Below are 27,352 nucleotides of genomic sequence, written 5' to 3'. Positions count from 1 at the left end.
TGATAGGCCGGATGTGGTGGCTGACTTCTGTAATCTCAGCACTTTGGGAGGCTGAGGCGGGTGGATCACTTGAGGTCTGGAGTATAAAACTCACCTCACCAACATGGTGAAACCCTGTCTCTACTAAAAATACAAAATTAGCCGGACATGGGGGTGCATGCCCGTAATCCCAGCTACTTGGGAGGCTGAGGCAGGAGAATTGCTTGAACCTGGGAGGTGGAGGTTGCAATGAGCCAAGATTGTACCCTTGCACTAAAGCCTGGGTGACAGGTGTGAAACTCCATCTCAAAAAAAAAAAAAAAAAAAGAAAAAGAAAAAGTGTTTGGTAGAAAAAATTATAGTTTCTCACTACAGATTAGTGTTCTAAGATATCAAGTGGGCTTTTATAAGAGCCTACAGGGGCTAACAGAGGCTCACAATCTCCTAGACAGATTGATTTTTTTTTTGATTCATCATGATGAGGGAGGTGACAGGGAACATTCAAAAGGTCCTTACATGCTCCTGGTGCTCCTCATTGACCTCAGTGTTACTTGTGACTGAATAAGTGGAGTGCTGAGCTCCATGTTTTCCTGTCAAGGTAATTTCTTCCTCACATGCTACAACACTTTTACCACCCTAGAGAATGTCAGTATTAACCCCGTTATGTTTTGTATATGAATTTCTGTCAGTCACACAAGAAACCCAAGACACCCAGGCCATCTCATCATGTGGATGTTGATTCTCAAGCAGCTTGGAATGTCCTGTAATCAGCCTGCATCTACCATTTCTCCTCAACTCCCAGTTCATTCTTCTCCAGCCTCTGGAGCGTGGTCATTTAAAAAACTCCCCTTTTACTCAACCTTTTCTCAGAGGATTTCCTTCACCCTTTTTGTGTAACTAAAATCTGGCTCTCCCTTAAGGACACTTAAAGCGTCTTCTCAGAGACTGCGGTTTTCTCTCACATGTCTCTCATACTACTTGGTCTGGAATTAGGATCATTGTCTTTTCTAATTCATCTTGCTACCTTCAGACCTTTGTTTCCTTTTCCCTTTTCCCTCCAAGCCCCTGATTTCTTTTGAAGTTTATGTCAACAGATTTCTCTACCCACTACCCTAGTTTGTTGTCATCTAACAAATCCCCAGGCCAGTCTGCTTCCTTTCTTGAAGATTTTATTATATGATTTACTCCATTACTACTTGTGACAAAATCTTGGTGATTTTAATATTTATGCTGAAAATCCTGCTAATATCCTGACTTTTTAGCTCCTTGTTATTTTTCCCTAGAATCTTGTCCTTCACCTTACATCAGCTACCAGTTCTCATTGTGGTACCCTAGACGTCGTCAGTCCTGGTAATAGCTTTCCATCCATAATCCCAATTTTAAGTACTCCACTCTGCAATCCACCCTTCCTATCTTTCTAACATAGTCCTTTATTCTCTCCCCACAAGTTAGTGGTCTTTCTGAAATCTTCAGTCCACTGGTCATACCATGTTTTCACTGCATACGTTTTCTCAGCTTTCTCCCATCTTCATCTTCCTTTCTCCAGATTTAGATTCTGTAGTTTATTTTTAGGATCATCTGTTGCTTACAGCCTCAACCCCTTGGCTCTGCTTTCATGGTCATGTCAGCCTGCTCTGCACATACACATGTCTAGAGAAAACTATACATGATTGCTTAAATCTTAAAGAAGTGACCATTATCTTCAAGTTGGATCCTAGTTGTGTCCAGCAAAGGTTTTATTTCTTTCATAAACTTTCTTTTACACCCCTAGATGATCATTTCATACCTTCTTCTCTTCTCAAACATGTGTCTCTAAAAACGTCTTCTCTTTGAGCTAACCAGCTTGATTTTTCACTGAGAACATGTAAATAATCAGGAGGGAACATTCACACGCTTTCACCACCCAGTGGACCCATCTACATGCATTTCCTCTAGCAACGATGGAAGGGTTCTCAGTGACCCTATCTGAGGCTAGGTGCTTGACAGGAACACTCATTTTCCTCTCCTCTGCCTACCATACAACATTACTGCTAGAAGGGGCCCTTCTCTCCTGCAGCACCAGTTTTTTGCTCTTAACTCATTTATTCTCAGCAGAAGACAAATAAGCTGTAATACCTCGCATCTTAAAAAATCTGATTTGCCAATTTCTTTAAATATCACCACCTACCTCAGAACTAAGTTTGGCTACACCCTAACCCTTTACTATGCTCAGTCACTTTTGCCTCTTTAATTTCTTTCTGTTTTTTTTCTACTGACACTTAATTGAATCACTTATTACAGTCTCATTCAACAATTTGAACAGACTCTTGTTACTTTTCCATTGTCGGTTCTCTGGCCCAGGCTAGAGTGTTGGGTTAAATCAATACCTAATGAATATATGCAAATTTGAGGACTCGAATCTTTTTTTAAATGACATATTCTAAAACTAAATCTCTATTGTGTTATATCTAAAAAGAAACCTCATAGGGATACATTCTACTTATTGAAGAAAATCAACTAAGATCTCTTAGTTGATAAAAGTATGCACCATTATGCTTTGAGTTTCATATATCATGATGGTCTTGCTGAATTTGTGACCATTTTCTCACTGTGTCTTATAAGCTTTCTCCATTTTTGTTCTGTATAATGGAGGAAATTCTATTATCCTATTTTTTAAAAAATTAAAGAAATTATAAATTAAACATCTCTATTCTTACCATCCACAGTATAAAGCAGTTAATAATTCATCATCTTTTACTGCACAGACATTTTGTTACAAGAAAAAAATTATTGCAGAAAGAATAAAAGTTTTCTTAAATACCATCCTTCTTCTCATCCCCCACCGTAGATCACAGAATCGTCTATATTTGTGTATGTTATTCAGCCTTTTGTAAATTTGCTTTTCATCTGTAAAAAATATGATTGAGTGCTATTCCAACATTTACTTTTTCTGGAGCAGACTAGAATTGTGTGCCAGGCATGGTGTATGCCCATAATCCTATCTACCTGGGAAGTTAAAGGAGAAAAATTGCTTGAGCCCAGGGGTTTAAAGCCAGGCTGGGCAACATTGCAAGACCCTGTTTCCAGAAAAATAAAAAGAGTTGGGGAGTACTAGGGTATATTCTTCTCATAAATTTAGCTGTCATAGGGACAAAGAATTCTCTACCCATTCTTTTAGGCCCAGATCTAGTACTACTTTCCAAAGCTTCCTCTTAATATGCAGAATTGCTGTTCCAGTCTTTGGAAATACTTTTCAAATTCACATTCATACATATATATGCATATATGTACATATTCATACATAATTGCATATGAATGTGAATTTTACAATGCACATATATACATACATACACATAATTTATACTTTAGATTATGTATATATGGCTTATTTATACTATACATATGAATGAAATAGATATATACACACACAGACACACACGCATAAATTATTGTAAATATGCTTCTTAAGGGTTAGCACTACGTATATCACTTTCAGCAGTATCTTTATGCATTTGCACCAGCAAATTGCCTGGCAGAGTATACACTCACCCCAACACATCCACCCACAGCCCTCCTCTCCATACCCATATAGATATGTTTTTCTCTATGACCACTTTTACTTAAAATTTATAAGAATAAAGGAATGAACTGTGGAATGGTTGACTAAGAAACATGTAATACTTGAAATTCAGTAGGTGCTCATTATCTAAGTGATGTGCTATACCTCTAATTCTTCATTTCTTTATTACACATGGCACTAGTAAAAAGTAATAAAGGGCTCTTAGCTACTTGAAGTGTTCCCATAACCTATAGGAGTATCATTTGTCTTGGTGGCAACTAGGAAAGGAGCAAAGAACAATTTATCTTTTTTTGACTCATATTTCCACTTAAATGTAGAGAGATAAAAAGCAAGAGACAGCTTGTGCTAATTAGAAGAAGAAAATTTAAGAGAATATTGCTCTTGGCAGTGTTCAAAATACCAAGGTCACACATGCACCTTCTGTAACTTTGCTTCTCAATGGAATAGAGTATTGGGTAACAGGATTTCATGCAGGCAACCTTTTGGATTCTACTAGGGCCTAGCAGCATAGAGTCAAGAGGTTATATGTCAGTTTCTTAAATGGTCACTGACAAACAACAAGATCCTGTTTATTCATTAAATACAGTTCTTAAGAACATTAATTTAAACCTGAAAGATTAATGCATCTGGGTCTACTGCTCCCTTGGGGGTACAACTCAGTTGCTTTGTTACCTACAAATGGTTTAGACAATAATTTCTGAAGAGGCTCAAGGACTCTCTCTCCTTCCACTTCCACTCCTTATACATCAGATAATTCAGCAATGTCATGACTTTTTGACTGGCTTGTGGCTCATTGGTACGGCATTGCCAGTTACCAATTATCTAGTTTCTTTCTTTCACACAGCCTGGAAAAATCAATCCATTCAATATCTCTTGGTCATTCACTGGCAGATGAAAAAAGAAAGTAAATGTTTAATAAAGATTCAGTCATTCTTATTTTGCTCATCTGAAAATGCAGTTATGCCATTAAATTGCTCAGCAATGCTATCCATCTTCTATGAATAAAATCACCAATGTTCTGAGTGTACTACGAGATTAGTAATGCAGTACTACCAAAATTATCTTAACTATTTAAAGTTAAATTCCACCTCTCAAGATAAATGAGTAAAATGTATTTGAAATGTGGTTCCTATGACTTTTTAATTTTTTTTGAGACAGAGTTTTGCTGTTGTCACACAGGCTGGTGTATAATGGCATGACCTTGGCTCTCTGCAACCTCTGCCTCCGAGTCCAATTTGATTATCCTGCCTCAGCTTCCTAAGTAGCTTGGATTGCAGTGCCCACTACCACACCCAGCTAATTTTTGTCTTTTTAGTAGAGATGGGGTTTCACCATGTTGGTTAGGGTGGTCTCAAACTCCTGACCTCAGGTGATCTACCCGCCTTGGCCCATGGCTTTTACTGAACATATTCATTGAATTTCTAATTTATTTATTTTGATAATACACAATGGATGTTTTGGGGTCTCATTTCTAATTGTCAAGTTTCCTGTGGAGATCATTAAAACCTAAGTAGAATTAAACACAAGTTTGCTTTCTACTCTAAACTGTTAACAAAATCCTGTAGTCTTCTGTGTTAACATGAGGCTTTCATTGAATTCCTCTACTTCCTATTTTTGCTATTTGGTGTTGCAAAACAATTGCAATATGTTTAGGTGTGAATATACTTCATCAGAAAAGTTTCTTTTATCATTAATATAGTTAGAAATGCATCTGAACAAAATGTAATAATCCCCAAAAGAGGAAGAAACTCCATAACAGATATATATTTTGTCTTAAGAGTTATATTTTATTTCACTAGGGTGTGAGCTCCATGAGCATAGTAATCATTTCTGGCTTGCTCATGACTTTATACCATTGACTAGCCCAGCCTTTGACATAGTAAGTGCTCAATAAACATTACCAAATAAATAATGTTACTCACCTTGTTTTATTCAGGCTAAATTAACCAAATTCTAAAATGGAAGTCATAAACATCTGCCAAATAATCAGTGATTATTTAACAAATAACTATCTTCCTCTTCTTTTTTTATATATTAACCTGAGCATTGATCTTAATTATGTAAAGCATCACTGAAAGCTATATTCTAGATTTTTTTCATAATTCATTCTTATAAATCCCACAGTTTTAATATAAATAAGAAATAAATGGCTGGGGATGGTGACTCACACCTGTAATTTCAGCACTTTGTAGGACTGAAGGAGGATTGCTTGAGCCTAGGAGTTCAAGACCAGCTGGAGCAACATTGTGAGACCTCATCTGTCCAAAAAAAAAAAAAAAATTAGCTGGGCCTGGTGGTCCTGGGTACTCAGGAGGCTGACATGGGAGGATCACTGGAGCCTGAGAAGATCGCTTGGGTTCAAGAGGTCAAAGCAGGCTACGAGCTATGGTGCTACTGCACTGCAGCCTGGGCAACAGAGTGAGACCCTGACTCAATAATAATAAAACAATAGTAAAATTATCCTACTAGGTGGATCTCATTCCTTTCTCTGTCTCCAATTGGAAAACTAATGTAAAACTTATTTCAGTGGGCCAACAAGAAAATGAGGGAAGCTCATAACTGTGATTCTTTTTCTTCACCTCCATATTGTACTTGGGTTCTTCTATGTGAGATACATTGGCATTTTCGCAATTTTTAAGGTTTTTACTCAAGTCCTCAAATTTCTGTATCTGCTATGTTAACAGACTGTGACTTGACTTTTCTGTAGAGAAGCAACTATCGAGAATGCCACAGACTTGAGCTTTCCATGCTATATTTAGAAGATAATTTGCTGCACATTCTTGGATCGATTTTGCCATCTCAGTTACCTTGTGAGAGGTAATTGACATTCTTTGTGCTATGACAACTGTATGTGATGGATTAGTTCTAGTGGTTGACACTGGTTAGTGTCATATCAGTCACAGAATTTCATGAGCAACCCGATTCAAATCCTGTGCAAGACAGAAGAGATTTCTAGGAATATAGCCTAACTGAACTTTCGTAAAAGAGCAAACATCATCTCTCTTTGAAGAAATCTTCAATTTTCCAAAGTCACGAAAAAGATGAACACTCAGTAGACTATTAGTAAAACAGTTTCCAATGGTCAGGATATATTGCAATTGAAAAATTTCTGGGTATGACTATAGCTAGATATTGGGATACTTTTATATCAAAGCATTAGTGCCTTCAAAATAATATAGTTATACTTACTTTTTACAGATTAAGAGTGTAATTTAGTCCATGAGAAATTAGAAATTATTTCAGTAGGCTGCATTTAAAATGCTCTATAATTAGCTTATGTTTAAAGTAGTGCATAATGGAAATAGATGAAGATACATTCAGGAGACAATTTCCTGATATTATGAAGATTATAGAAATACTAATAGAAATGTTAGTATTTCTTCCTCACCTGTAAAATTAGGTAAACATCTCCGTCTTAAACATTGAATGGCAGAAGCCATATCCATAAGAGTTAATACCTTTTGAGATCACTTAAACATGTAGAAGTTATATTTTCTTTGTGATCATATATCTAGTTGTTTATCTCCTCACATCTTGTGTTCCCAAATCTTACTTTTCCTTAAACATTGCAAGACTAAATGTAATGTAAAGAATCAGTATCTGTAACCTTCAAAGTAAATGTTACTCTTGTTCACTTAAATGGTTTAATATCTTCTAATTCCTCTATACTTGCCTGATAGTGTTCTGTTTGCCTCATATTGATTTTTCATTGCTTTTTATTTATTTACTTGACATAATAATTGTATATATTTATGGGGCACAGTAAGATGTTTAACACACACACACACACACACACACACACACACACACATTGTATTAATGCTAAAACCAGGATATTTAGCATTTGTGTTCAGATGATAGAGAACAGTTTACTAATACACAGATTATTTAAAATTGTATCGATGCAACTTAATGCATTGGTCAAATTCTTACTATTTGTGTTTCTATTTTTACTTCCAAGTTGGCCAGATAATATATCTTTGCAAACTTTTGGAACCATCTCTTCATAATTCTTTTTCTATAAAATAGTTTATTTGTAGACTTCATGGTTCATGTGATATAATTTGAGTATATCTCTGACAACCAAAAGTATTCAACCATATTTCTCTTTTATTAAAACTTGCCTGTTTTACTGAATCAAAATACTTAAGTAGATTTTTCTTACTTTCAAATTTTTGTAATGGTGTTTTTCAGCTTAACCCTCTTGTTTCCTTTTAAGGTTAAACAAGTCTTCTTTTTTCCTTCCATCCCTCTTTCCCTCCCTCCTTTCTTCCTTCCTTTCCTTAGCTCTTCTTTATTCAGTTCACTTGGTGTACCAAAATGGTTTTCTCAAAACAAAATTCTCATTTGCACCACTCTCGAAGCCATCTGCAAAAAGATCTCTTCTGTGTTCCAGAAAACAAGGAATAGAACATAATGTACCTGAAATTATAGGCTGAATTAGCACATGTTGGCTAAGTGATGCTAAACACAGATAAGGCTAATTTTCTGAAAATCTCTCCCTTAGGAAATGACTGATTTACTTGGTTTTTAGAGTAATCACTATGGTGAGTTCCTTGATTCTCAGACATGCCCATTTTAGTCATTTCAGTTTTTGTTAATAAAGGAGCTACATAAATATGGGTTTTATAAAGGTTATTTTTACTGTATATAACAATTCACTAAAAATTTACTGAACATTACAGTAGATGCTGTGGATGGATAAAGAGAATTATGTTCGGAGAAGTGACTGGGTAGAAAATGCTCTAGCATATAGATAGATAACTGAATTGAAAGGCCATTGTTGAGAGTAGGTACCTTTTATTCAAAAGCATGAGGTAGAGAGAAGATTTAAGTGAATTGAGGCACCTAGAGAGAGAGAGAACAGTAGAGAGGAGAGATAGTTACTCACACATACACACTCCTCTTATACCTGCATATGTTAGGAAAGCATAGAGGAGAACGGGAGAATTGCCAGTTGCTAGGGAGAATAGCTTCACCCTCAGTCTGGACATGAACCAGTAAAAATAGCTAAGCTTTCCTTAAGAATCAGAGATTTATACCAACAGAATTAGTTCAGGCAATCCAGCTGTGAGTACTAGGATGGAAATTGAGACTTCTGTTTTCTAACTTGCCTGTGTCCAGCTTCTTCGTCTGAAAAATCAGGTAAATGTCTCCATCCTAAATATAAGGCAAATATTTACTCTAGAGCTTACTCTAGAGATAAGAGAATTCAGACATTAGACTTCTTGAGTCTCTCTACTTTGCCCACTCTAACATTCCTTACCTGGAAAATAAGGTAGATATCTGTATGTTAAATATAAACTGAATATGAGGTGAAATCAGCACATTTGAAGAAGAAGATAAGGTGCTGGGTTGCCAAGGCTTCTGTGAGAGAGCTATATATATTATGTAATATATATAACCCTGGGGTGATGACGTCAGGGAAACACATCAGCAGCTATGGTGAGTCTGAGAGTGCTTATGTTGGACATGATTACGATGGTTCATGTGAGAAATAGAGTTAGCAGTTAAGAGAAACATTTAGTCACTATTTTATTGTATTTAGATTTGGGGGATATGTAGAATAACCTCATTTTCAATTTTGAGCCATTTAAAATTATTTGTTGATGTTATTCAAGGTTTGAAGGTTGGTTTTCAAATATAGATTAAAAATGAATTGGAGTCCATTCGATTTCAGATCCTAATTTTTTCCTTTACCAGCATGTATTTTTGTTTGAGAAAAATTAGTACAAGAAATCATTTTAAACTGGAATGGGATGATCAAATTTAGTATTTTTTTCTTAGTGTTTTTGAACTGCCCTGTAACTATAAATAAAATAATTTTGTCCGGGCGTGGTGGCTCAAGCCTGTAATCCCAGCACTTTGGGAGGCCGAGGCGGGTGGATCACGAGGTCAAGAGATCGAGACCATCCTGGTCGAAATGGTGAAACCCCGTCTCTACTAAAGATACAAAAAATTAGCTGGGCATGGTGGTGCGTGCCTGTAATCCCAGCTACTCAGGAGGCTGAGGCAGGAGAATTGCCTGAACCCAGGAGGCGGAGCTTGCGGTGAGCCGAGATCGCGCCATTGCACTCCAGCCTGGGTAACAAGAGCGAAACTCTGTCTCAAAAACAAAAAACAAAACAAAACAAAAAGAAAATAATTTTATTTTCTTCAAGTTTACAAACACTTTCATATAGCACCGGCAAGTGTGGCCATGCTCCTGTTACTATAGCTTAAATCCTAAAATGAATAGCTTAAATCCTAAAATGAATAAACAATCTGAAAAATTTAAGATCCCAGAATCTATACTCAATTATAGATATCGAAAGAATTTTTATCTCTTTTTCTCTCTGTTTTCCATCCTTAAAATGAATTTCTAATATTTTTGTGTGTGTGTGTGTATGTGTGTGTAAAAAGGAGGAGACAGAAAGGGAACTTTTGCCAGGTACTCCTTGCTTGTTGTGTGTTTGTATTGGAATTGGATCTTCCCAGCCCAGCAATCCTGCTTGTGATCTAAAACCCTCAGTGACCTGATGACTTTTATTTGTATTTGCTCTCTGTTCTAGGCAGACATCATTCAGACAGTCATCATCATTATAATGTACATAAGCATCCTCTAAAAGCTCAAGCTCCAATAGCTTTGTTTGATCAGAAGTCCCTCAGTAGCAACTTCCTCTGGTTTATGGAAGTTGACTCAGCATGAAAACCTGTTTCCACTTCTCAGTCCTTTTGACTTATCTACGTTCTAAATGAAACATTCAATTGCTCTTATCCTTCCTGTTTGCTAACCTTCACCCATTGTGAGCCCTTCAATATAAATAAAATGTCTAGCATACCAAAGAGGAAATAATGAGTCTAAATGGTATCCATCAAGTATGATGTAGTTGCTTGACCGGCTATAGGCAGAGAAGAAGAACAACTCCCTGCTGTTCATTCTTGTTTGAGAAAAGAGTTGCTGACACCTTTTAGTCTTCTCTCCGTAGGAGCTTATTTCTTTTTTCTCCATCCACAGCATTTCTAAGATCCATATCATCAGAAAAAGAAAAGTAGAAGAAGGAAAAAAAAAAAACCGAGTGTGAAATGCAATCATAAACTGCATCTTGAAATCTATACCACCAAGAGGCTAACAAGGCAGAGGGGCCATGGCCTCCTTTCAAAGTTCAATTTCAAAGGTTAACTACATATGCCTGAAACCTATGCTGCAACCAGGAGGGTCCTACCCATCAGTTGCAGGTTTTAAAACTGTAGCCCTTTCTTGGATATCAATAATACATGACTGGGAGGCAGCTTATAAAATAAAATTGGCAGCTTGGGCTGAGTCTGAACACAGTAGCTTGCAAACTTATGTAATCCTGGAATTTATGAGTGTTTACCTATCTTGGTGGGGAGAGAAAGGACATGGGTCATAATTAAATGTTCTGAACAAAACAAGGGAGCTTCATATCTTTTTTCCAAACCTCATTCTCCCTCAACTTAGTGAATGGAAACCCTACAGTAACCTGAAAACCAATGGTAACTTCTCCCTCTACCATGTTCTCTTACTTTTAAAATCCAAATCCTACCATAATTAACTCATGCATTCACATTTCTCCAACTCACCGTCTAATTTGTGCCACCAACATATCCAACCCAAATTCCTGAAATGAGCTTCTTTGGTCAAGTTTTGGACTCTTCTAATGAAAACTCTGCATTGCAGCCAGCATGAACTTTCTGAAAGACTGGTATCTTTATAATCCTCAATGTTCAACTGTTGCCTTCCAAAGCTCAGACTCTTTACCACTGGTTTGCAATGCCCTATAGTATCTGTTCCCCGCTTGTCCCTCTTGCTTATCTCTCAATCAATCCCTCTTTGTACTGAACTAAATCCTTCTAGGCTCCCCTATCTTTACCTTGTCTTTTTGGCCTATGTTCCCATTTTCCTGTAACATGCTCTTAGTCTTCTGGCTTCCTCACACTTATCTTTTATGTCTCCATCTTCTCTATTCTTGGACTTGATTAGGCTCCTCTGTTTCTCCCCTTAATTTCCCTCTCATAAGCTTCTGTTTACATTGTTACATCACTGTTGGTATATCTTCATCCTGAGAATGGAAGCTCCCTGACAGCCCTGTGAGGGCAGGGAAGGTACCTCAGCTTCTGTGGACTTTCATATGCCCATGACTCCAGGATGTTTGTTGAATGAAAGTATGAATTAACTTTCCTATGCCCCTGAGATCCAGTGTCATGAATTGTATATTAGTCTGTTCTCACGCTGCTAATAAAGACGTACCTGAGACTGGGTAAATTATAAAGGAAAGAGGTTTAATTCACTCAGAGTTCCACATGGCTGGGGAGGCCTCACGGTCATGGCAGAAAGCGAAGGGGAAGCAAGACAGTCTTACATGGTAGCAGGCAAGAGAGAGTGCATGTACAGGGAAACTCCCCTTAAAAAAAACCATGAGATCTCATGAGACTTATTCAGTATCACGAGAACAGCATGGGAAAGACCCACCTTTCTGATTAATTCCCTCCTGCTGGGTACCATTCAGAACATATGGGAATCATGGGAGCTATAATTCGAGCTTTGTGTTGGGGCACAGCCAAGCCATATCAAACGGTTAGCTGAGAAGTGGGTTTTCCTTTCCTAATCTATCTGGAAATTGAGGGAGTGGTTCACAAGACAAAGTGCCATGAGAGAATGGCTTTGTGTGTCCCTCACAGAGAATGGAGAAGACTGCTTTTTCACAGAGAAGACTGGGCTGCCTTAGAAGACATCGCCCCCTTCCTGGCATTGTTCTCAAAGCTTCAAATGGGGGAGGGTAGTGAGCATGGGGTAAGAAACTACATTAAAACATGTTGTAAGCAATGAGAACTCTGAGGACTTAGAATAAACAAGCAATACAAAATGCTGAAAAATCTCAAGGTTTCAGGGAGTGTAAAAAAATGCAGGGTTAGGCCAGGGTTGGTGGCTCATGCCTGTAATCCCAGTACTTTGGGATACCGAGGCAGGCAGATTACCTGAGGTCAGTAGTTCAAGATCATCCTGGCCAACATGGCAAAATCCCATTTCTGCTAAAAATACAAAAAATAGCTTGGTGTGGTGGTATATGCCTGTAGTCTCAGCTACTCTGGAAGTTGAGGCAGGAGGATGGCTTGAACCTGTTGAACCCAGGAGGCAGAGGTTGGAGTGAGCCGAGATCACACCACTGCACTCCAGCCTGGGTGACACAGTGAGACTCCATGTCAAAAAAAAAAAGGGGGGGGGTTATATGAAATTTTCTTTTGCATTTTTTTTTCATACTCAGTATTTTAAATTCCCTGATTCTACCCTTCCTGCCTACCTGCTTTTCTCCCTCCCTCCCTCCCTCATTTCCCTTCTTTCTTCTTTCCTTTCTTCCTTCCTTTTACCCATGAGCACAGTTACCGTAAGCCTATATGACATGCCATGTACAGTTGCAGATGCTGAAGATACAATGGTAGTGAAAACAAAATCACCGGACTTATGAAGCTCATATTTTAGTGAAGAGAACAAATAATATATATATTTTTAAAGTTTATTAAATGTCAGTTAGTGATAAGTGCAATGAAGAAAAATAAAGTGGAGAACGTATACAGGGTGATTAGATTAAAGCATGGAGAGAGTGGTGAGGATAGGCTATTTTAGGCCTGAATGTCAGAGAAGGCTTTCTGAGAAGGTGTCAAAGAAAAATTTCACCAGGGAAGATTAAATAGGTAAGGAAGATTTTATTCAAGAGTATTGTGGTAGGGTCAAAGATATGGATATAAGGGAAAGAGATCAAATTCACCTTTGCGCTGTCAAGAGAATATTAAAGAATGGAGAATAGGAAGGAAGGAAGAGGGAAGGAGAATATTAAAGAATGGGGGTGAGCTAGCACAAAAGTACTGGAAGGCATAGGAGTTAATGGATGAATGACTTGGCCATTTGTTTTTGCTAATTGGCCCTTATCAAAGTTAGGCTCCTACCCTTTCACAGAGACTGGGATGACTCCTAATTTTGAGAAACACATTTCTGGGTTGTAAAACTGCAAAAAGCCTGGGAGATTTACATCTTAAAAGGGGACAGAGAAGGAATTTATTACTGTGAGTTTTCTAAAGTCAATGCTGTAAGAAAAGGGAAGCCAGGGACCTATAGTCGAGAAGAAGTTTGTCTGAAGTTTAATCAAGCTGAGGGGAATGTTAAGGACATCTTGATGAAAGATGGCATTTGGGCATTGACTTAAGGAAGTGAAAGAGTTGTGAACAGGTTCTGAACATGAACACCATAGGCTGAGGCAAGAGCCAGTGCAAACCACTGCTAAATAACAAGCCTGACATTGGAGGAGCAGTCAAGAAACATCAGCTGGCCTCAAGTGGAGTGAGCAAGGAGTGGGAGGGAGGGAGGTGAGGCCAGATTTGCTGGGAAAGTTTAGAGTTTCTTCTGAGGATGCTGGGCAGTTATTGGAGGTTTTCAAGGAGAGAGTTTCCTTGTCCACATGTAAAAGGTCCTCTCCGCTGCTGTGTTGAGGAGTAGAAGCAGGGAGACTATCAAGGAGATTGTTGCAATAACTGTACATTAATCTTAGAGTAGAGTGGTAACAGTGGAGGCAGGGAGGCTTGGCGTATTAGCAAGAGTTCTCCAGAGAAACAGAACCAAGAGGAGATTTATTAGTTAACTTATTTATTTATTATGGGAATTGGCTCATGCAATTATGGAGGCAGAAACCCCATGTTCTGCCACCTATAACCTGGACAGCCTGGAAAGCCACTGGTGTAATTCAGTCTGAGCCCAGAGGCCTGAGAACCAGGGGATGGCAGGTTTAAGTCTCAGAGTCTGAAGGACTAGGAGCTGTGATGTCTGAGGGAGAAAGGAGATGGATGTCCAGCACAAGCAGAGAGATTTTGTTCTGTTTGGGCCCTCAGTCAATTGGATGATGCATACCCACATTGCTGAGGATGGGTCTTCTTTACTCAGTCTGCTGCTTCAACTGCTCATCGCTTCTGGAAATGTTCCTCACAGATACACCTGGAAACAGTGGTTTACCAGCAATCTTGGCATCTCTCAGCCCAGTCTGTCTGACACATAAAAGTAACCATCATGCTTGATACATTCAAACGTGTATATTCTTTGCTGAAGAAATAGATATGAGATAAAAATAGAAGTGATGGGAAGCTTAAAATTTCTGACCTGAGTAACTAGGTAAATATTGGTGATACCATGAAATAGAGAAGCCCGGATGGAGGAGTAGGTTTAGAGGTTTATGAAGGGTATAAAATAAAGAAGTCAGTGTTGAATAAGGTAAATTTGATAAGCCAAGCCAGGTATGGCACCTGAGCAGTTGCATATATTACACTGAAGCCCAAGAGGAGAGACTTTGGAGATAAAAAGGGAAATTTAGGAGTCAGAGCCCTTAGTACTTAAGGTCTCCTGAGTCTTTTTCAGGGTATGAAAATAAGAAGAAAAATAGAGCATTTTTTGTTAAAATTTACTTTTATATTACGAGGCTCCATTTACCGACTCAGCCTAATATGGTTGTGTGTGTGTGTGTGTGTGTGTGTGTGTGTGTACGTGTATATATACATATATGTATGTATGTATACATATATAATTCATTTGCATGAATAGTTATGTTTTGTTTTTTTCTGCTGCACTTCAGGTTGAATTACAGAATAAGCAAGTGCTTTAAGGCAACAGCAAAGCAAGAATGCTGAATTAGTTTCAAAAAGTGCATTTGATATTTCAAAAATTTATATGAGATACTAATAATGGGAAAGTGTAGAATTTTATTTTGCTTTCTTAAGCTCATTTTCCCAATATAGTATTTTCAAGTATACATAAATTTGGGGTGTATGATACTATACCATTTCAGTCATAATGGCACCTTGGCCAGGCCCTGAGCTTGGTACTGGTCATTGTAAGAAACAAATAGGTCACCCCATTCATTTTTTGAAATGTATTTTTGAATCTCTACCTAGCCTTAAATAAAGCAAAAGTGGCTATGTGTAAATGAGTAATGACACTCTGCAACTGGTGGTGCTTTTTAGTTCTTTATTAACTTTAATCAGTGGTGGATGAAACTCAAGGGATTTTAAAAATTAAACTCAGATGAGCTTCACGAAGGGAACATTTCCAGACGGAAGTCGATTGTTTGGTCCTCAGATATTTATTTTATTTTTATGTTCTTTTTGCACACTTAGAAGCCGTCAAATATATGGTCAGATAGGGATATTACGTACCCACTTTGTACCTGGCCTGGTTTTAAGTGCTGGGATTATAGCCATTTCAAATGGATAAAAGTATTTGCTCTTTTTGAAACAAATAGATAATAAAAATAAATAAGTAAAATTTGTATGCTAACTGGTAATAAGTGCTGTGGCTAATAATAAAACAGGGTTAGAGGGAATAGAGAGCATTGGATGGGGGATATGTTTGCAATTGTAAATGGGATGGCCAGAGAAGGCCTCACTGAAGGGATATTGTATTAGTCTTTTCTTACATAACTATAAAGAGATGTTGGCCGGGCGCGGTGGCTTGCACCTGTAATCCCAGCACTTTGGGAGGCTGAGGCAGGTGGATCATGAGGTCAAGAGAATGAGATTATCCTGGCCGAACATGGTGAAACCCTGTCTTTACTAAAAATACAAAAATTAGCTGGGTGTGGCAGTGCGTGCCTGTAATCCCAGCTACTCAGGAGGCTGAGGCAGGAGAATTGGTTGAACCCAGGAGGCGGAGGTTGCGGTGAGCTGAGATTTTGCCACTGCACTCCAGCCTGGTGACAGAATGAGACTCCATCTCAGAAAAATAAATAATAAAATAAAATGAAAAATTAAACCTCTTTTCTTCATAAATTACCCACACTAGGTAATTTATGAAGAAAAGAGGTTTAATTGGCTCATAGTTTTGCAGGCTTTACAGGAAGTTTAGTGGCTTCTGCTTTTTGGGAAGCCCCAGGAAACTTCCAATTATGGTGTGAGGCAGAGAGGGAGGAAGCATCTTACATGGCAACAGCAGCAGCAAGAGAGAGCAAGAGAGGAGGTGTTACACATCTGTAAACTGCCAGATCTCTCAAGAACTCACTCACTATCATGAGAACAGCATCAAGAGGAGGGTGCTAAACCATTCATGAGAAACACCTCTATGATCCAGTCACCTTACATCAGTCCCCACCTTTAACATTGGAGATTGCAATTCAACATGACATTTGTGTGGGAACACGGATCCAAACCATATTGGTTATTTGAACAAAGATAGGAAGGAAGTAAGAGAGCAAGGCATGTAGACATCCATAAAAAGAGCACTGCACGCAAAGGAAACAGGAAGAGAAGAAATTTTTAGGCTTCAGCGTTGCTGGAATGTTTGAGGAATAGCAAGGCCACTGCTGTCTCGGGAGCCAAGTGAGGGAGAGGAGGGCAGTGGGAAATGACGTCAAGGAAATAGCAAAGGCAAGATTATTAGAACCTTGGAAACCACTGTGGCTAATTGGCTTTGAATTTGATGGAAAAACCACTGGGGGTTTTTAACCAGGAATTAACATGAGCTGAGTCACAGGTTGAAAGGATGACTCTGGCTGCCATGTTAAGGACAGGTATTAGATATGGGCTGGAGGAGGAGCAAGAGTGAAAACAGGGAGAACTCTAGGATGCTATTGCAATAATATAGGTCTTCACCTGATGATTAGAGATGACAGTAGACCATGAACTTTGCTATGGAGGTGCTGAGATTGGATCAAATCATCTTGAAAGTACCTGTGGTGAGACTTGCTGAAGAAATGTAGGTGGAATACGAGAGAAAGAGATAAAGGATGACCTCAAGGTTTTTGGCCTGTAGAATTGGAAGAATGGAGTTACCATCTACTGAGACTGTAAAAACTTAGGAGAGAGAGGTTTGAGGATAAAGATTAGTATTTATTTTAAGACATTTTAAGTTTAGTATGCCTACCAAAGGTGCAGCTGTAGTTATTAAGAAGGCAGATACACAAGGCTGGAGTTTAGGAGTGAGGTCTAGGGGTATCTGGGATTAATCAGTACATATTTCGTATTTAAATGAACAAGTATAAGAGGATGAGGTGTCCAAGGACTGAAGCCAGGGGTGCTCCATCCGTGTTTAGAGGTTAGAAAGATGAGGAGGCACCAGCAAAGGAGACTGAAAGCAGTGACACAGGAGGAAATCCAGCAGACGGTAGTATTCTGGAAACCAAGTGAAGAAAAAATTTGAAGGAGTGATGAACTGTGTCCAAAGGCACTGGCAAGTTTAGTGAAGTGACTGAGAAGGGAAACTTGTGTTTAGCAACATGGAGGCCACGGGTGACCTGGAGCAAGCAATTTCAGAGGAATGGGGGGCAAGAGCCTGGGTTTAAGAGAGAACTGGAGGAGAGGACATGTTGGCATTAGTGAATGTAGAAAACTTCTTTAAATAATTGTTTTGTTATAAAGGATAGCAGGAAAAAAAGGTTTGAGAGATGTCAGTAGGGTTTTGTTTGTCACTTTATTTTTTTAAGACGAGAGACATATGTTACAGACTGATGAAGAAGAGAGGAACATATTGGTGTTACAGGAGAGCTGGGAGTGGAGAGGGTTGTTTGAGTCATGTATTTGATTAGTGAAGAGGCCTAGGGTTTAGTGTTCAGGAGCAGTTGCCTTCAGCTAGGAGATGAGAGCAAGAGCCTGTTACCTCTGCTCCCTTCCTTTCCTCTCCTCCAGGCTCCATCTCTCCATCTCTACTCTCCTTCCCTCCTTCTCTACCTGCCCATCCTCCAACTTCTGTCAAAAAACGGTTTAAGGTGTCCTAGGATCTTAAAAATTTAATCATATTAGAATTAGAATATGAAAAAAGGGAAAAAACAGAGTTAAGATATAGGGTTTGTAAATTTAGAATAAATATAGGTGACTCATCTTAATAAGTACTTAAATATTTCAGCAATCCTAAGATAAACAGGCATCTCTTCTTGTCTCAGCTGTGACACTGATTGGCTGGGTAATTCTGGTTGAATTACTTAACCCATCAGAAGTTCTTTTTTTTGTTTTCCAGAACCAAAATGAGAGTAATAAATTTTGTATCTAAGATCTTTAAAAGTTTCAAAATCCTATATATTTGTAATATATTAATTTAATGACTTCATTTTGTTTCCCATGAACTATTCACTAATTCAAAATGACTATTTTTTTTGCAAATTTGTCTCAGATATATCATGTTTAACTTCACTTATGTTTTATGTTAACATACTCTTCATTTTTAAAACATTTAAGGTAAATACTTCTGATATTCTGATATCATTGTATTGTTTAAATATGATTTTAAGAATGTATAGCTTTACTTGGAACTTAAAATCTTTTCTTGTTGACTCATTCATTTTGCTAAATAAAATGGTGACAGCTACAAAACAGAGTATGCATATAAACACAAAATAACTACATATGGAATGAACATTTAAATAATCTCTTAAATATTTGTATTCCATTATCTTTCTTAACTCTCCAGGAAAGGAAATTAATGTGCATAACAATGTAATCCAAGTTCCTTTGCAAACCAGAGTGAGTGTAAAAATTATTCATTATATGCTAAAAATCTAAAATAGATGAATTTTTATCATCCTTTTCATCCTTTAACTATTCTTAATAGTCCCTCTGGAGATTTCTCTGTTCCCCTCATTATCAGCTGAATTCTATTATGTCTCTTAAAAACGATTCCACTTTCTATGAATTTTCTTACAAAGCCAAGACTTTCTTAGTCTACTACCATCATCAGCAAAAAAATCAATTTTATATTTAGTGGTAACAGTGCCCCCAGAGATTTTTGAACACACAAGGGGTATGTGTGACACTTATGTGGTCTCTAAAAAAATTACTCGACAGTGATCTCACTTATATATGGAATCTACAAAAGTTAAACTCATAGCAGTGACAGAGGCAAGAGTCAGATAAAGGCTTAGGCAGATAAGGCAGGGTTCCTGGAGAATCTCCCACCTGCCCCACAAGTGTTTACATCAGATATTTGGGTAGATAAGAGAAGCTGCACAGGGGGCTTTCCTGGGCATGCCCATAGCAAACAAGAGGCCCACAAGCACTTGGGCAGCAGGGTATTGCCACCAGGAATTCACACCTTATGCAGAGGAGGATCCTGGCCTCTTCAGCTCATGTGTGGTGATCCTGGTGTTCAATTTTCGAGGTGGAAACCTGCTTGCAGGACCCCTACTCTTTGAGAGCTTTCTTTTCACTTAATTAATTCTGCCCTCCTCACCCTTCAAGGTGTCTGTGTGCCTAATTCTTCCTGGTCATGAGGCAAGAACCTGGATTAGCTAAACTAAGGAGCAAAAAAATCCTGCATTACTAGCAGAGAATAGAATGGTGGTTATCAGGAGCTCGGAATGTGGGGGATGTGGAGATTTGGTCAAAAGGTACAAAGTTTCGATTAGATGGGATGTATATAAAAAGAAAGCATTATTTATAGGAGGATATTATTTTAGGCAAAGAGTTCTTAAAATCAGCTGACTTTCCTCTAGTTAAGTATACCTAACATTGAGCAGTTGATTTTTGAATTTTTTTTTGTGAACTCAAAGGCAAAAAAATAAAAACAAGTGAAAAAGTAATTAACCAGCCAAACAGATTGGTTGGACAGACAGCAAGTCTCTGACTCCAAGTAATCACAACATCAATTTTTGAGGCTTCTGAGTTTCCTCAAGCCTAAAAGTTAAAGCAAATCTCTCTTTTTTTTTTTTGTTAACCAAAGTGTATAAATGCCAAATAACTAGTGTGGTCATTCCCAGACTGGAATAGACATTGAGATAGGTTCTTTTTTTAAAGCCTTCTAGTTGACATGTAAGCATTATTGATATTAATGGGGTAAAGAGTGATATTTTGGTACATATGTATAAGGCATAATAATTAGCATATCTATCACCTTGAATGGAGATTGGTTTTTTGAGTACATTATTTGGTATTTAATTATGTTCAATGATCCCCCATTGAAAACCAGATCAAACCAAACCAAACCACATAAAAATATCCTCTCAAAATCATGTTTCTTCTAGCTGTCATCTAGCTTCTTTCTCCCTTCAAAGCCAGCCTCCCTCCTCACACACGCCACTGAACTGCTTTCCTCACTGCTGACTTCTGAACGGCCAAATTGTGTAACCTAGGCATTTAGTTCAGTTGATCCAAACACATCTAACCAAACTCTTCTCCTCTCCTCTCATGGCTTTATGGTTTTGTAGTTTTATTCCCAAGTTTATTTCTTCTCTATTTTCCAGGTACCTTTCCTGAAACAGTGATATTGTTCAGAATTCTCCCTTGTATGTCAGAGAGTGACCTTAGAAGTGCTCGCTGCAGGTCAAAGAAATGAGAGCTATTAATACTATAATAGACTGTCATTTTAGTCTCTTCAAAGTTTTGGTAATAATAGGACAAATATAAAAGTAATTCAGGAACGAATAAAGCAATAAATGGATTAGATGAAGCTAAGCCTATGATATGATCACAGAGTGGGGTGATAGACCCTAGCAAATGTAAAATTAAGTAATTATATGCTCAACAATTGGTCACATGAAGTATTGGATTCTTGTCCCCTTGAAATTTGGAATTCATGGTAAAACAATTATTAAAGATTGGCCAGAGTATGTCCTTGGTAAAATGAGATGATAAATGTCTTTATGATAGGCATTATTAGACTCTGAAAATACATGGAATTAAGACTATGAATGTTTAAGAAAATCAAAAGCAGAATATTATTTTTGTGTTAAAGAAAATAGAATATTTAGCATTTTGTAGTACTGATAATATTGAAGAGAATTTACCATATTTGAATTGTAGACCAGCATTAATATTGCTATTTAAGGATGGATGTGGTGGCCCATGCCTGTAATCCAAGCACTTTGGGAGGCCAAAGTAGGCATATCACCTGAGGTCAGGAGTTTGAGACAAGCCTGACCAACATAGTGAAACCCTGTCTCCATTAAAAATACAAAAATTAGCTGTTATGGTGGCAGGCACCTGTAATCCCAGATACTAGGGAAACTGAGGCAGAAGAATTGCTTGAACCGGTAGGCAGAGGTTGCAATGAGCTGAGATCACACCACTGCACTCTAGCCTGAGTGACAGAGTGAGACTCCATCTTAAAAAAAAATGCTATTTAAAATGAATAAATAATTATTTTGACTTGTGATTTTAAGCAAAATGTATAGCAGAAATCAGACTTGGCCCATTCACTACTCATTCTCTATCCATTTTGCAAAAACTAGAAAGCTAAAGGCTACATTTTTCAGACTCCCTTGCAACTACAGTTCTACATGTAAATTAGATACACTTGAGTAAGACTTGGACTCATGATGAAATAACTTGGGGTTAAGGGTCATTCACTATGCAAGTGCAGATAATAGCAGAAACAACATGATTTTGCAGCCAATCTCCATAGAAGTGCCTTCCAGATTCAGCAGGTGGTGGCTTTATAATTTGGCATCTTTCTAATGGTGGCTTCCTTCAAGAGTCAGCAGCAGGCAACAGCTTCCTTACTCTGCACCAGACATCTATGGCACAAGCAGCAGCTCACATTTATCTGAACATGCTGTCCTCCGTGCCTGGAAGGTCTTGCCTTACTTTCTCTGAATTATATTAATGTGGCTTTCCGGATTCAGCCGTTTTATCAGCTTATCATGGAAGATTTTGAGAACACCCTTCCACCCTCACACCCCATACTCTTGCATAAGTTAGGTCACCATCCCATGTGTTCTCATTTATGCCTTGTATATTCACAACTTACTAAGTAGCACACGCCATTATATTTATTGGTTTATTTGATCTATTTACTATATAGTAAGAGCCTTTTGGATAGAAACGATGTGTTTGTTTTAACTATGAAATCACAGTCCCAGGTATGATATTTGGTACATAGTAGGCACTGTACGTGGATGAATGAATGTCTGAATGCCAGTGTGAGGTTTCCATGGCAATTTGGCCTTTCTCATTGAAATCATTATTTCTAAACATACATGAGAAAATATCCTGAATGACAGAAACCTAATTACTCTGTAATTCGAATGAAGTAGCATCTAAGCCACTCTCACATGTAGTTTTTATGAATATTAGCCCATGAAACACCATCAAATTTCTTAAATCTTTCTTTCCTGATAAGAGCCCATTAACTTAACTGAAAACAGGTCTGATTTCCAGGCTCTGTTTTGGAGTGACGAAAACACTTTACTAGCTAAATATTTTTAAAAGAAAGAGTTAAATTAAAATGATGAGGCAGATGGATTTCTTTAACAGTTTTTACCTTGTAATTGCTCTATCTTATTTGTTCAATTATGACCAAAGAGATACAAAGTATGAACTCCAGTGTTTGGAAGAATTTCTTAAGACATTAGATTAAGAATGTAGGTATTTTACATTTGCAGCACACTGATGAAAGAATTTTACATTCATAGTAGTTCTACCTGTGATTTTGGCAATAGTTACAGGTTTTTAATCTGAACAGTATTGCCACAGGGGAAGCAGAATGTCTTCCAAGTATCTATCTGCACAGATAAAGATAACTGGTACCCTTTTCTTTTCCTGATGGAATGGAATGTTCTTATGGGACAAATTATAGATCATTAATGAAAAGACAAAAAATGATTAAGATATTATACTGCTATCCCATCTGCATACTCAAGTTGAAGAAACTTTAACCAAACAAAATTGCTATAGTACACTGAAAACCTTATTTTCAAAGATAAATCTTCATTTTCTGTGTTTCTTGACTGACTTATTGTATTCATATTCCCCATGAAGAAATATTGGACCGCAGCCTCTCATTCAGTGTCCCCAAGTTATTGCTGAGAATCCTGTAGCAGTGTTTGCCTTCTGACTGGTGCATCTCATTCTTAACATTGCTCTGAACACCATTCATGTATTCAATAAATACAATTCAATAAATTGTATTTAAAAAAATTTTTTTGAGACAGAGTCTTGCTCTGTTGCCCAGGCTGGAGTGCAATGGTGTGATCTCGACTCACTGCAACCTCTGCCTTCTGGGTTCAAGCAATTCTCCTGCCTCAGCCTCCTGAATAGCTGAGACTATAGGTGCTCGCCACCATGCCCGGATAATTTTTGTATTTTTAGTAGAGGTGGGTTTCACCATGTTGGCCAGGCTGGTCTTGATCCCCTCACCTCAAACGATCCACCAATCTTGACCTCCCAAAGTGCTGGGATTACAGGTGTGAGCCGCTGCATCTGGCATAAACGCATATTTTTGTGCCGCTTCTGTACCCAGGACTGTTACAAGCGCTGGGGAACCGGTGGTGAAAAGCACAGATGTGGTGTTAGTAATGGCCTTTTTAGAGTAGCATAGTTGGTAGCTGAAAAAGGGATATATACAAGTAAGGTTAAGTAAAGAGTAGTAAGTGCTGTGAAGGAAATTAATAGGGTACTGTGAGAGAGACTGATAGCAGAAATGGGCCTCTGAGAGCGCTCAGATCACTGTGTCCCTGCACAATGCTGGACCTCCACTGGCTTTCCCTAAGTTTCCTGTGATGTGGACAGGGTCTCCTCTATGGCCCCCAGCCTGTGCTGGGCAGGCTTCCTGGGAAGGTGAGTATCTGCACACCATGTTGCAACACCTTTGTGTGCTACAAAGTTCTCTTCTTCTTCAGAGGATTTTACTTTATTGAAAGAACCCTTAATACCCTAGTCAGAAGTATTTGCATTTGGATGATTTTAATTGTCTGGGCTTTCCTGACAACACCTGTGAATATTTATTCAACTATTATGAAACCAAAAGAGTCACCATGGTGGTGTCTCTTATGTAGAGAAAATAGCTCTGTACCAAAATGGTGAATGATGTGTTTGTTACTCACTTTATATGAACAAAAGTAGAGAATTAGACACATAATTTAGATCTGGGATGAATTACAAAACCTTAGTAGCAGCATTGAATGGCCACTTAGCTAGGAAACAGAGGCTTGGCATTATTCTGGGTTTATCTCAGGAAACAGGTTCAAATCCAGGCTGTGCTATTCACCATACCTCGTGTGTGATATTATGCAAATTATGTTTCTGATATTGAGTTCATCCCTAGTAATCCGGAATAGAAGCTACTGCTCTGCCTAACTCCCAGAAAGCTGTAGGATTTAAATGGAAGTATGCCATACAATTATCTACTGATATATTTTTAAATACATTTAGAGCAAAATAATATTTATGAGGCCAATATATGCCATAATTACTCAATGTAGGCAAAATTATCCTATGTTACAGATGCAGAAACTAACAGAGAGGGTTACTGGTTGACCCAAAGTCATGTGGCAATATTATTGGGGGGAAAAATGAAATTATCTGATACAAGGTCTTATTCTCTTTCTCTTAAACCAAGTAGAAAAATTGACAGTGTGACTTATAATTTATTTCATTACAAGATTTATATTCAAACATCTGAATACAAATGTCCATATCTGAGTAGAAGAGACCTTCATAATGGTTTGATTCCTGCTCTACCCACCAAGACAGGCCTATTTTTACCTGCTGCACATACTCTTTATTCTTAATTTTTTTTAATCAAGAGTTTTTAGATTAGCATGAATAAGTAAATGAATGAATAAGTACCCTTCATTTAGGCTACTGTGAATTGGTAAAATTATTTGAGAGCTGATCAATAGTTTGCTCTCTTAAGGTAGGCTGCATAGAACCCTATAATAGTTTTCTAAAACACTGGAAAAATACCCAAATAAAGGCTTAAGAATGTTGGTTGGTTTACCCAGTATTGTCTCCAAGGAAACTCTTTCTTTCATTTTTTCTTTAGCCTGAGAATTACTGTGTAGGAGGGATCCTGTGAAAAGGACCTGTTAAATTATGTTAAATATTCATTTGCTCACTTTAGCATCTGGATAAAGACTTTTTCACACTTTGAAAGATACATATCCAGGAGTAATTTTAGTTGACTTGGTGTACTATCTTTCTCTCAAAAAGAAGGATAGATAAGCTGGGGCCATCTATTTTATTATATTATGAAAACATAAAAAACACTATAAGGGGAAATCAAAGGTAGTAATGGATCAGCAGAACTGCTGTGATAGTTGTAGTAGTTTTTCAAACATGTTCGCAGAAAATATTGATTTTCTATACATATGTATGCAGAAATATACAGGTGTTTACAATCTGGTATAATTTGTGGTGAATTTTAAAGATGTTAAAAACAACAGAAAGAACCCATGAATGATTAGCATTTCAAATCCTAGGTGGATAAAAGATATAATGAAACAGCAAATTATACTTTTTAGTAAGTGCATTGTTCTGTAGAAAGAGATTACTGTATTCACTGACAGCCAATTCTGTAATGATGAATTATTGTTTAAAAGCCTTTCTTTATATTTTTAGTAAGCAATTAAGAAATAACTGCTCAGCTAATTTTTATGTATACATTTATAAATCTTTGCTTTAGTTAAAATTTCCAACAAGTTAATTGATACATATTTTTGATAGTGTATGTACCATCCCTACCTTTTCTTTTCTTTAAATTCCCAAGCAGTGTAATTTTTCCAACCATAAAATATATTTTTAAAAATGGCAAAGTTGGATTTTATACCTGTTGCCTATTTTAATAAGAAGCACTAATATCGAGACCATCCCAGTCAACATGGTGAAACCCCATCTCTACTAAAGATACAAAAATTAGCTGGGCATGGTGGCGCGTGCCTGTAATCCCAGCTACTCAGGAGGCTGAGGCAGGAGAATTGCCTGAACCCAGGAGGCGGAGGTTGCGGTGAGCCGAGATCGCGCCATTGCACTCCAGCCTGGGTAACAAGAGCGAAACTCCGTCTCAAAAAAAAAAAAAAAGAAGCACTAATCACCACCTAGAATTTCCTTGCTACTTTGTCCTCAAAGAGTAGAACATTTGCTGTGATCCCTCGAACTGTGGTTAACCTAAGGCCAAATTTCTGTCTTATTTTGTACTTCTTCCTATTTTCAGGTCTTGGTAAGGTCTTTAAAATGCAAGGAAAATTTCCTACTCCTGAATCTGAAGAAGATACAGCATAAAACAAATTTAGTACTTTTATTTTCAAACTAGAAGAGGTTAAAAGTTTATTTGGCAATGAAATTTTATGTTTAAAAAATTTTTACTTTGCATTTTAATATTTATAAGCATCTCAAAGTTTTCTGGGGTATATTATTAGTAATCATTATGGTTTACCAGTTGATTGTAAGTTTTAGGGTCATCACTCGTAAGCTTTTTATTTTTGTACAAAACATCTATTGACAAATGGATGAAGTCAGCAATGATCGAGTTATTGAAATTTAAGGTACGGAGGAAGGGTGCCCTCTAAATAAAAGTGTACTCCAAAGACCTGAAAAATAAAGTTTGCATTTCTTATTTTTTGCTTTGGAGAGCTTTCAGTCAGTAAGCAGCTTAAAGTGAAGTGCAGGTAACCAGGCAGTGAGACCAGGGCTGTGTCTTTTCCTGAGGTAACAGGAGAAGAGAACAGGACCAGTAGAAAGAGAAGAAGGTTAGGGAGAAGCTAAACTGTGGTACCTTAAAATTTTGCCTCCAGCTAGTGCTAAAAATTTTAAATATAATTCTGTTTTTGGCTGTGTCATACTATACTCTCACATCAAATTCTTTAAGCTTAATTTTTCAAAATACTTCTCTTAAATTTTTATTATTCATTTTTGTATGATTTCTATATTGAGTTACTAACAGGACACCAGTAGTTATACTTTTAATAATTTTTTTGGTCATTGCTATGTTTTAAATATCATTTACCCTCACCAAAATTTGTGTTGAAGGTTGAGTTTAAAGATCGTCATGTGTTGAGAGGTTATGAGACCTTTGAGATGTGTTTGGGTCATGAGAGGTCTGACCTCAGGAGGAGATTCATGCAGTCTCCTGGGAGT

The sequence above is a fragment of the Callithrix jacchus genome, chromosome 11, assembly GCF_049354715.1.
Source record: "Callithrix jacchus isolate 240 chromosome 11, calJac240_pri, whole genome shotgun sequence".
NCBI classification, from domain to species: domain Eukaryota; kingdom Metazoa; phylum Chordata; class Mammalia; order Primates; family Cebidae; genus Callithrix; species Callithrix jacchus.
Note: the sequence above shows the minus strand (reverse complement) of the source record.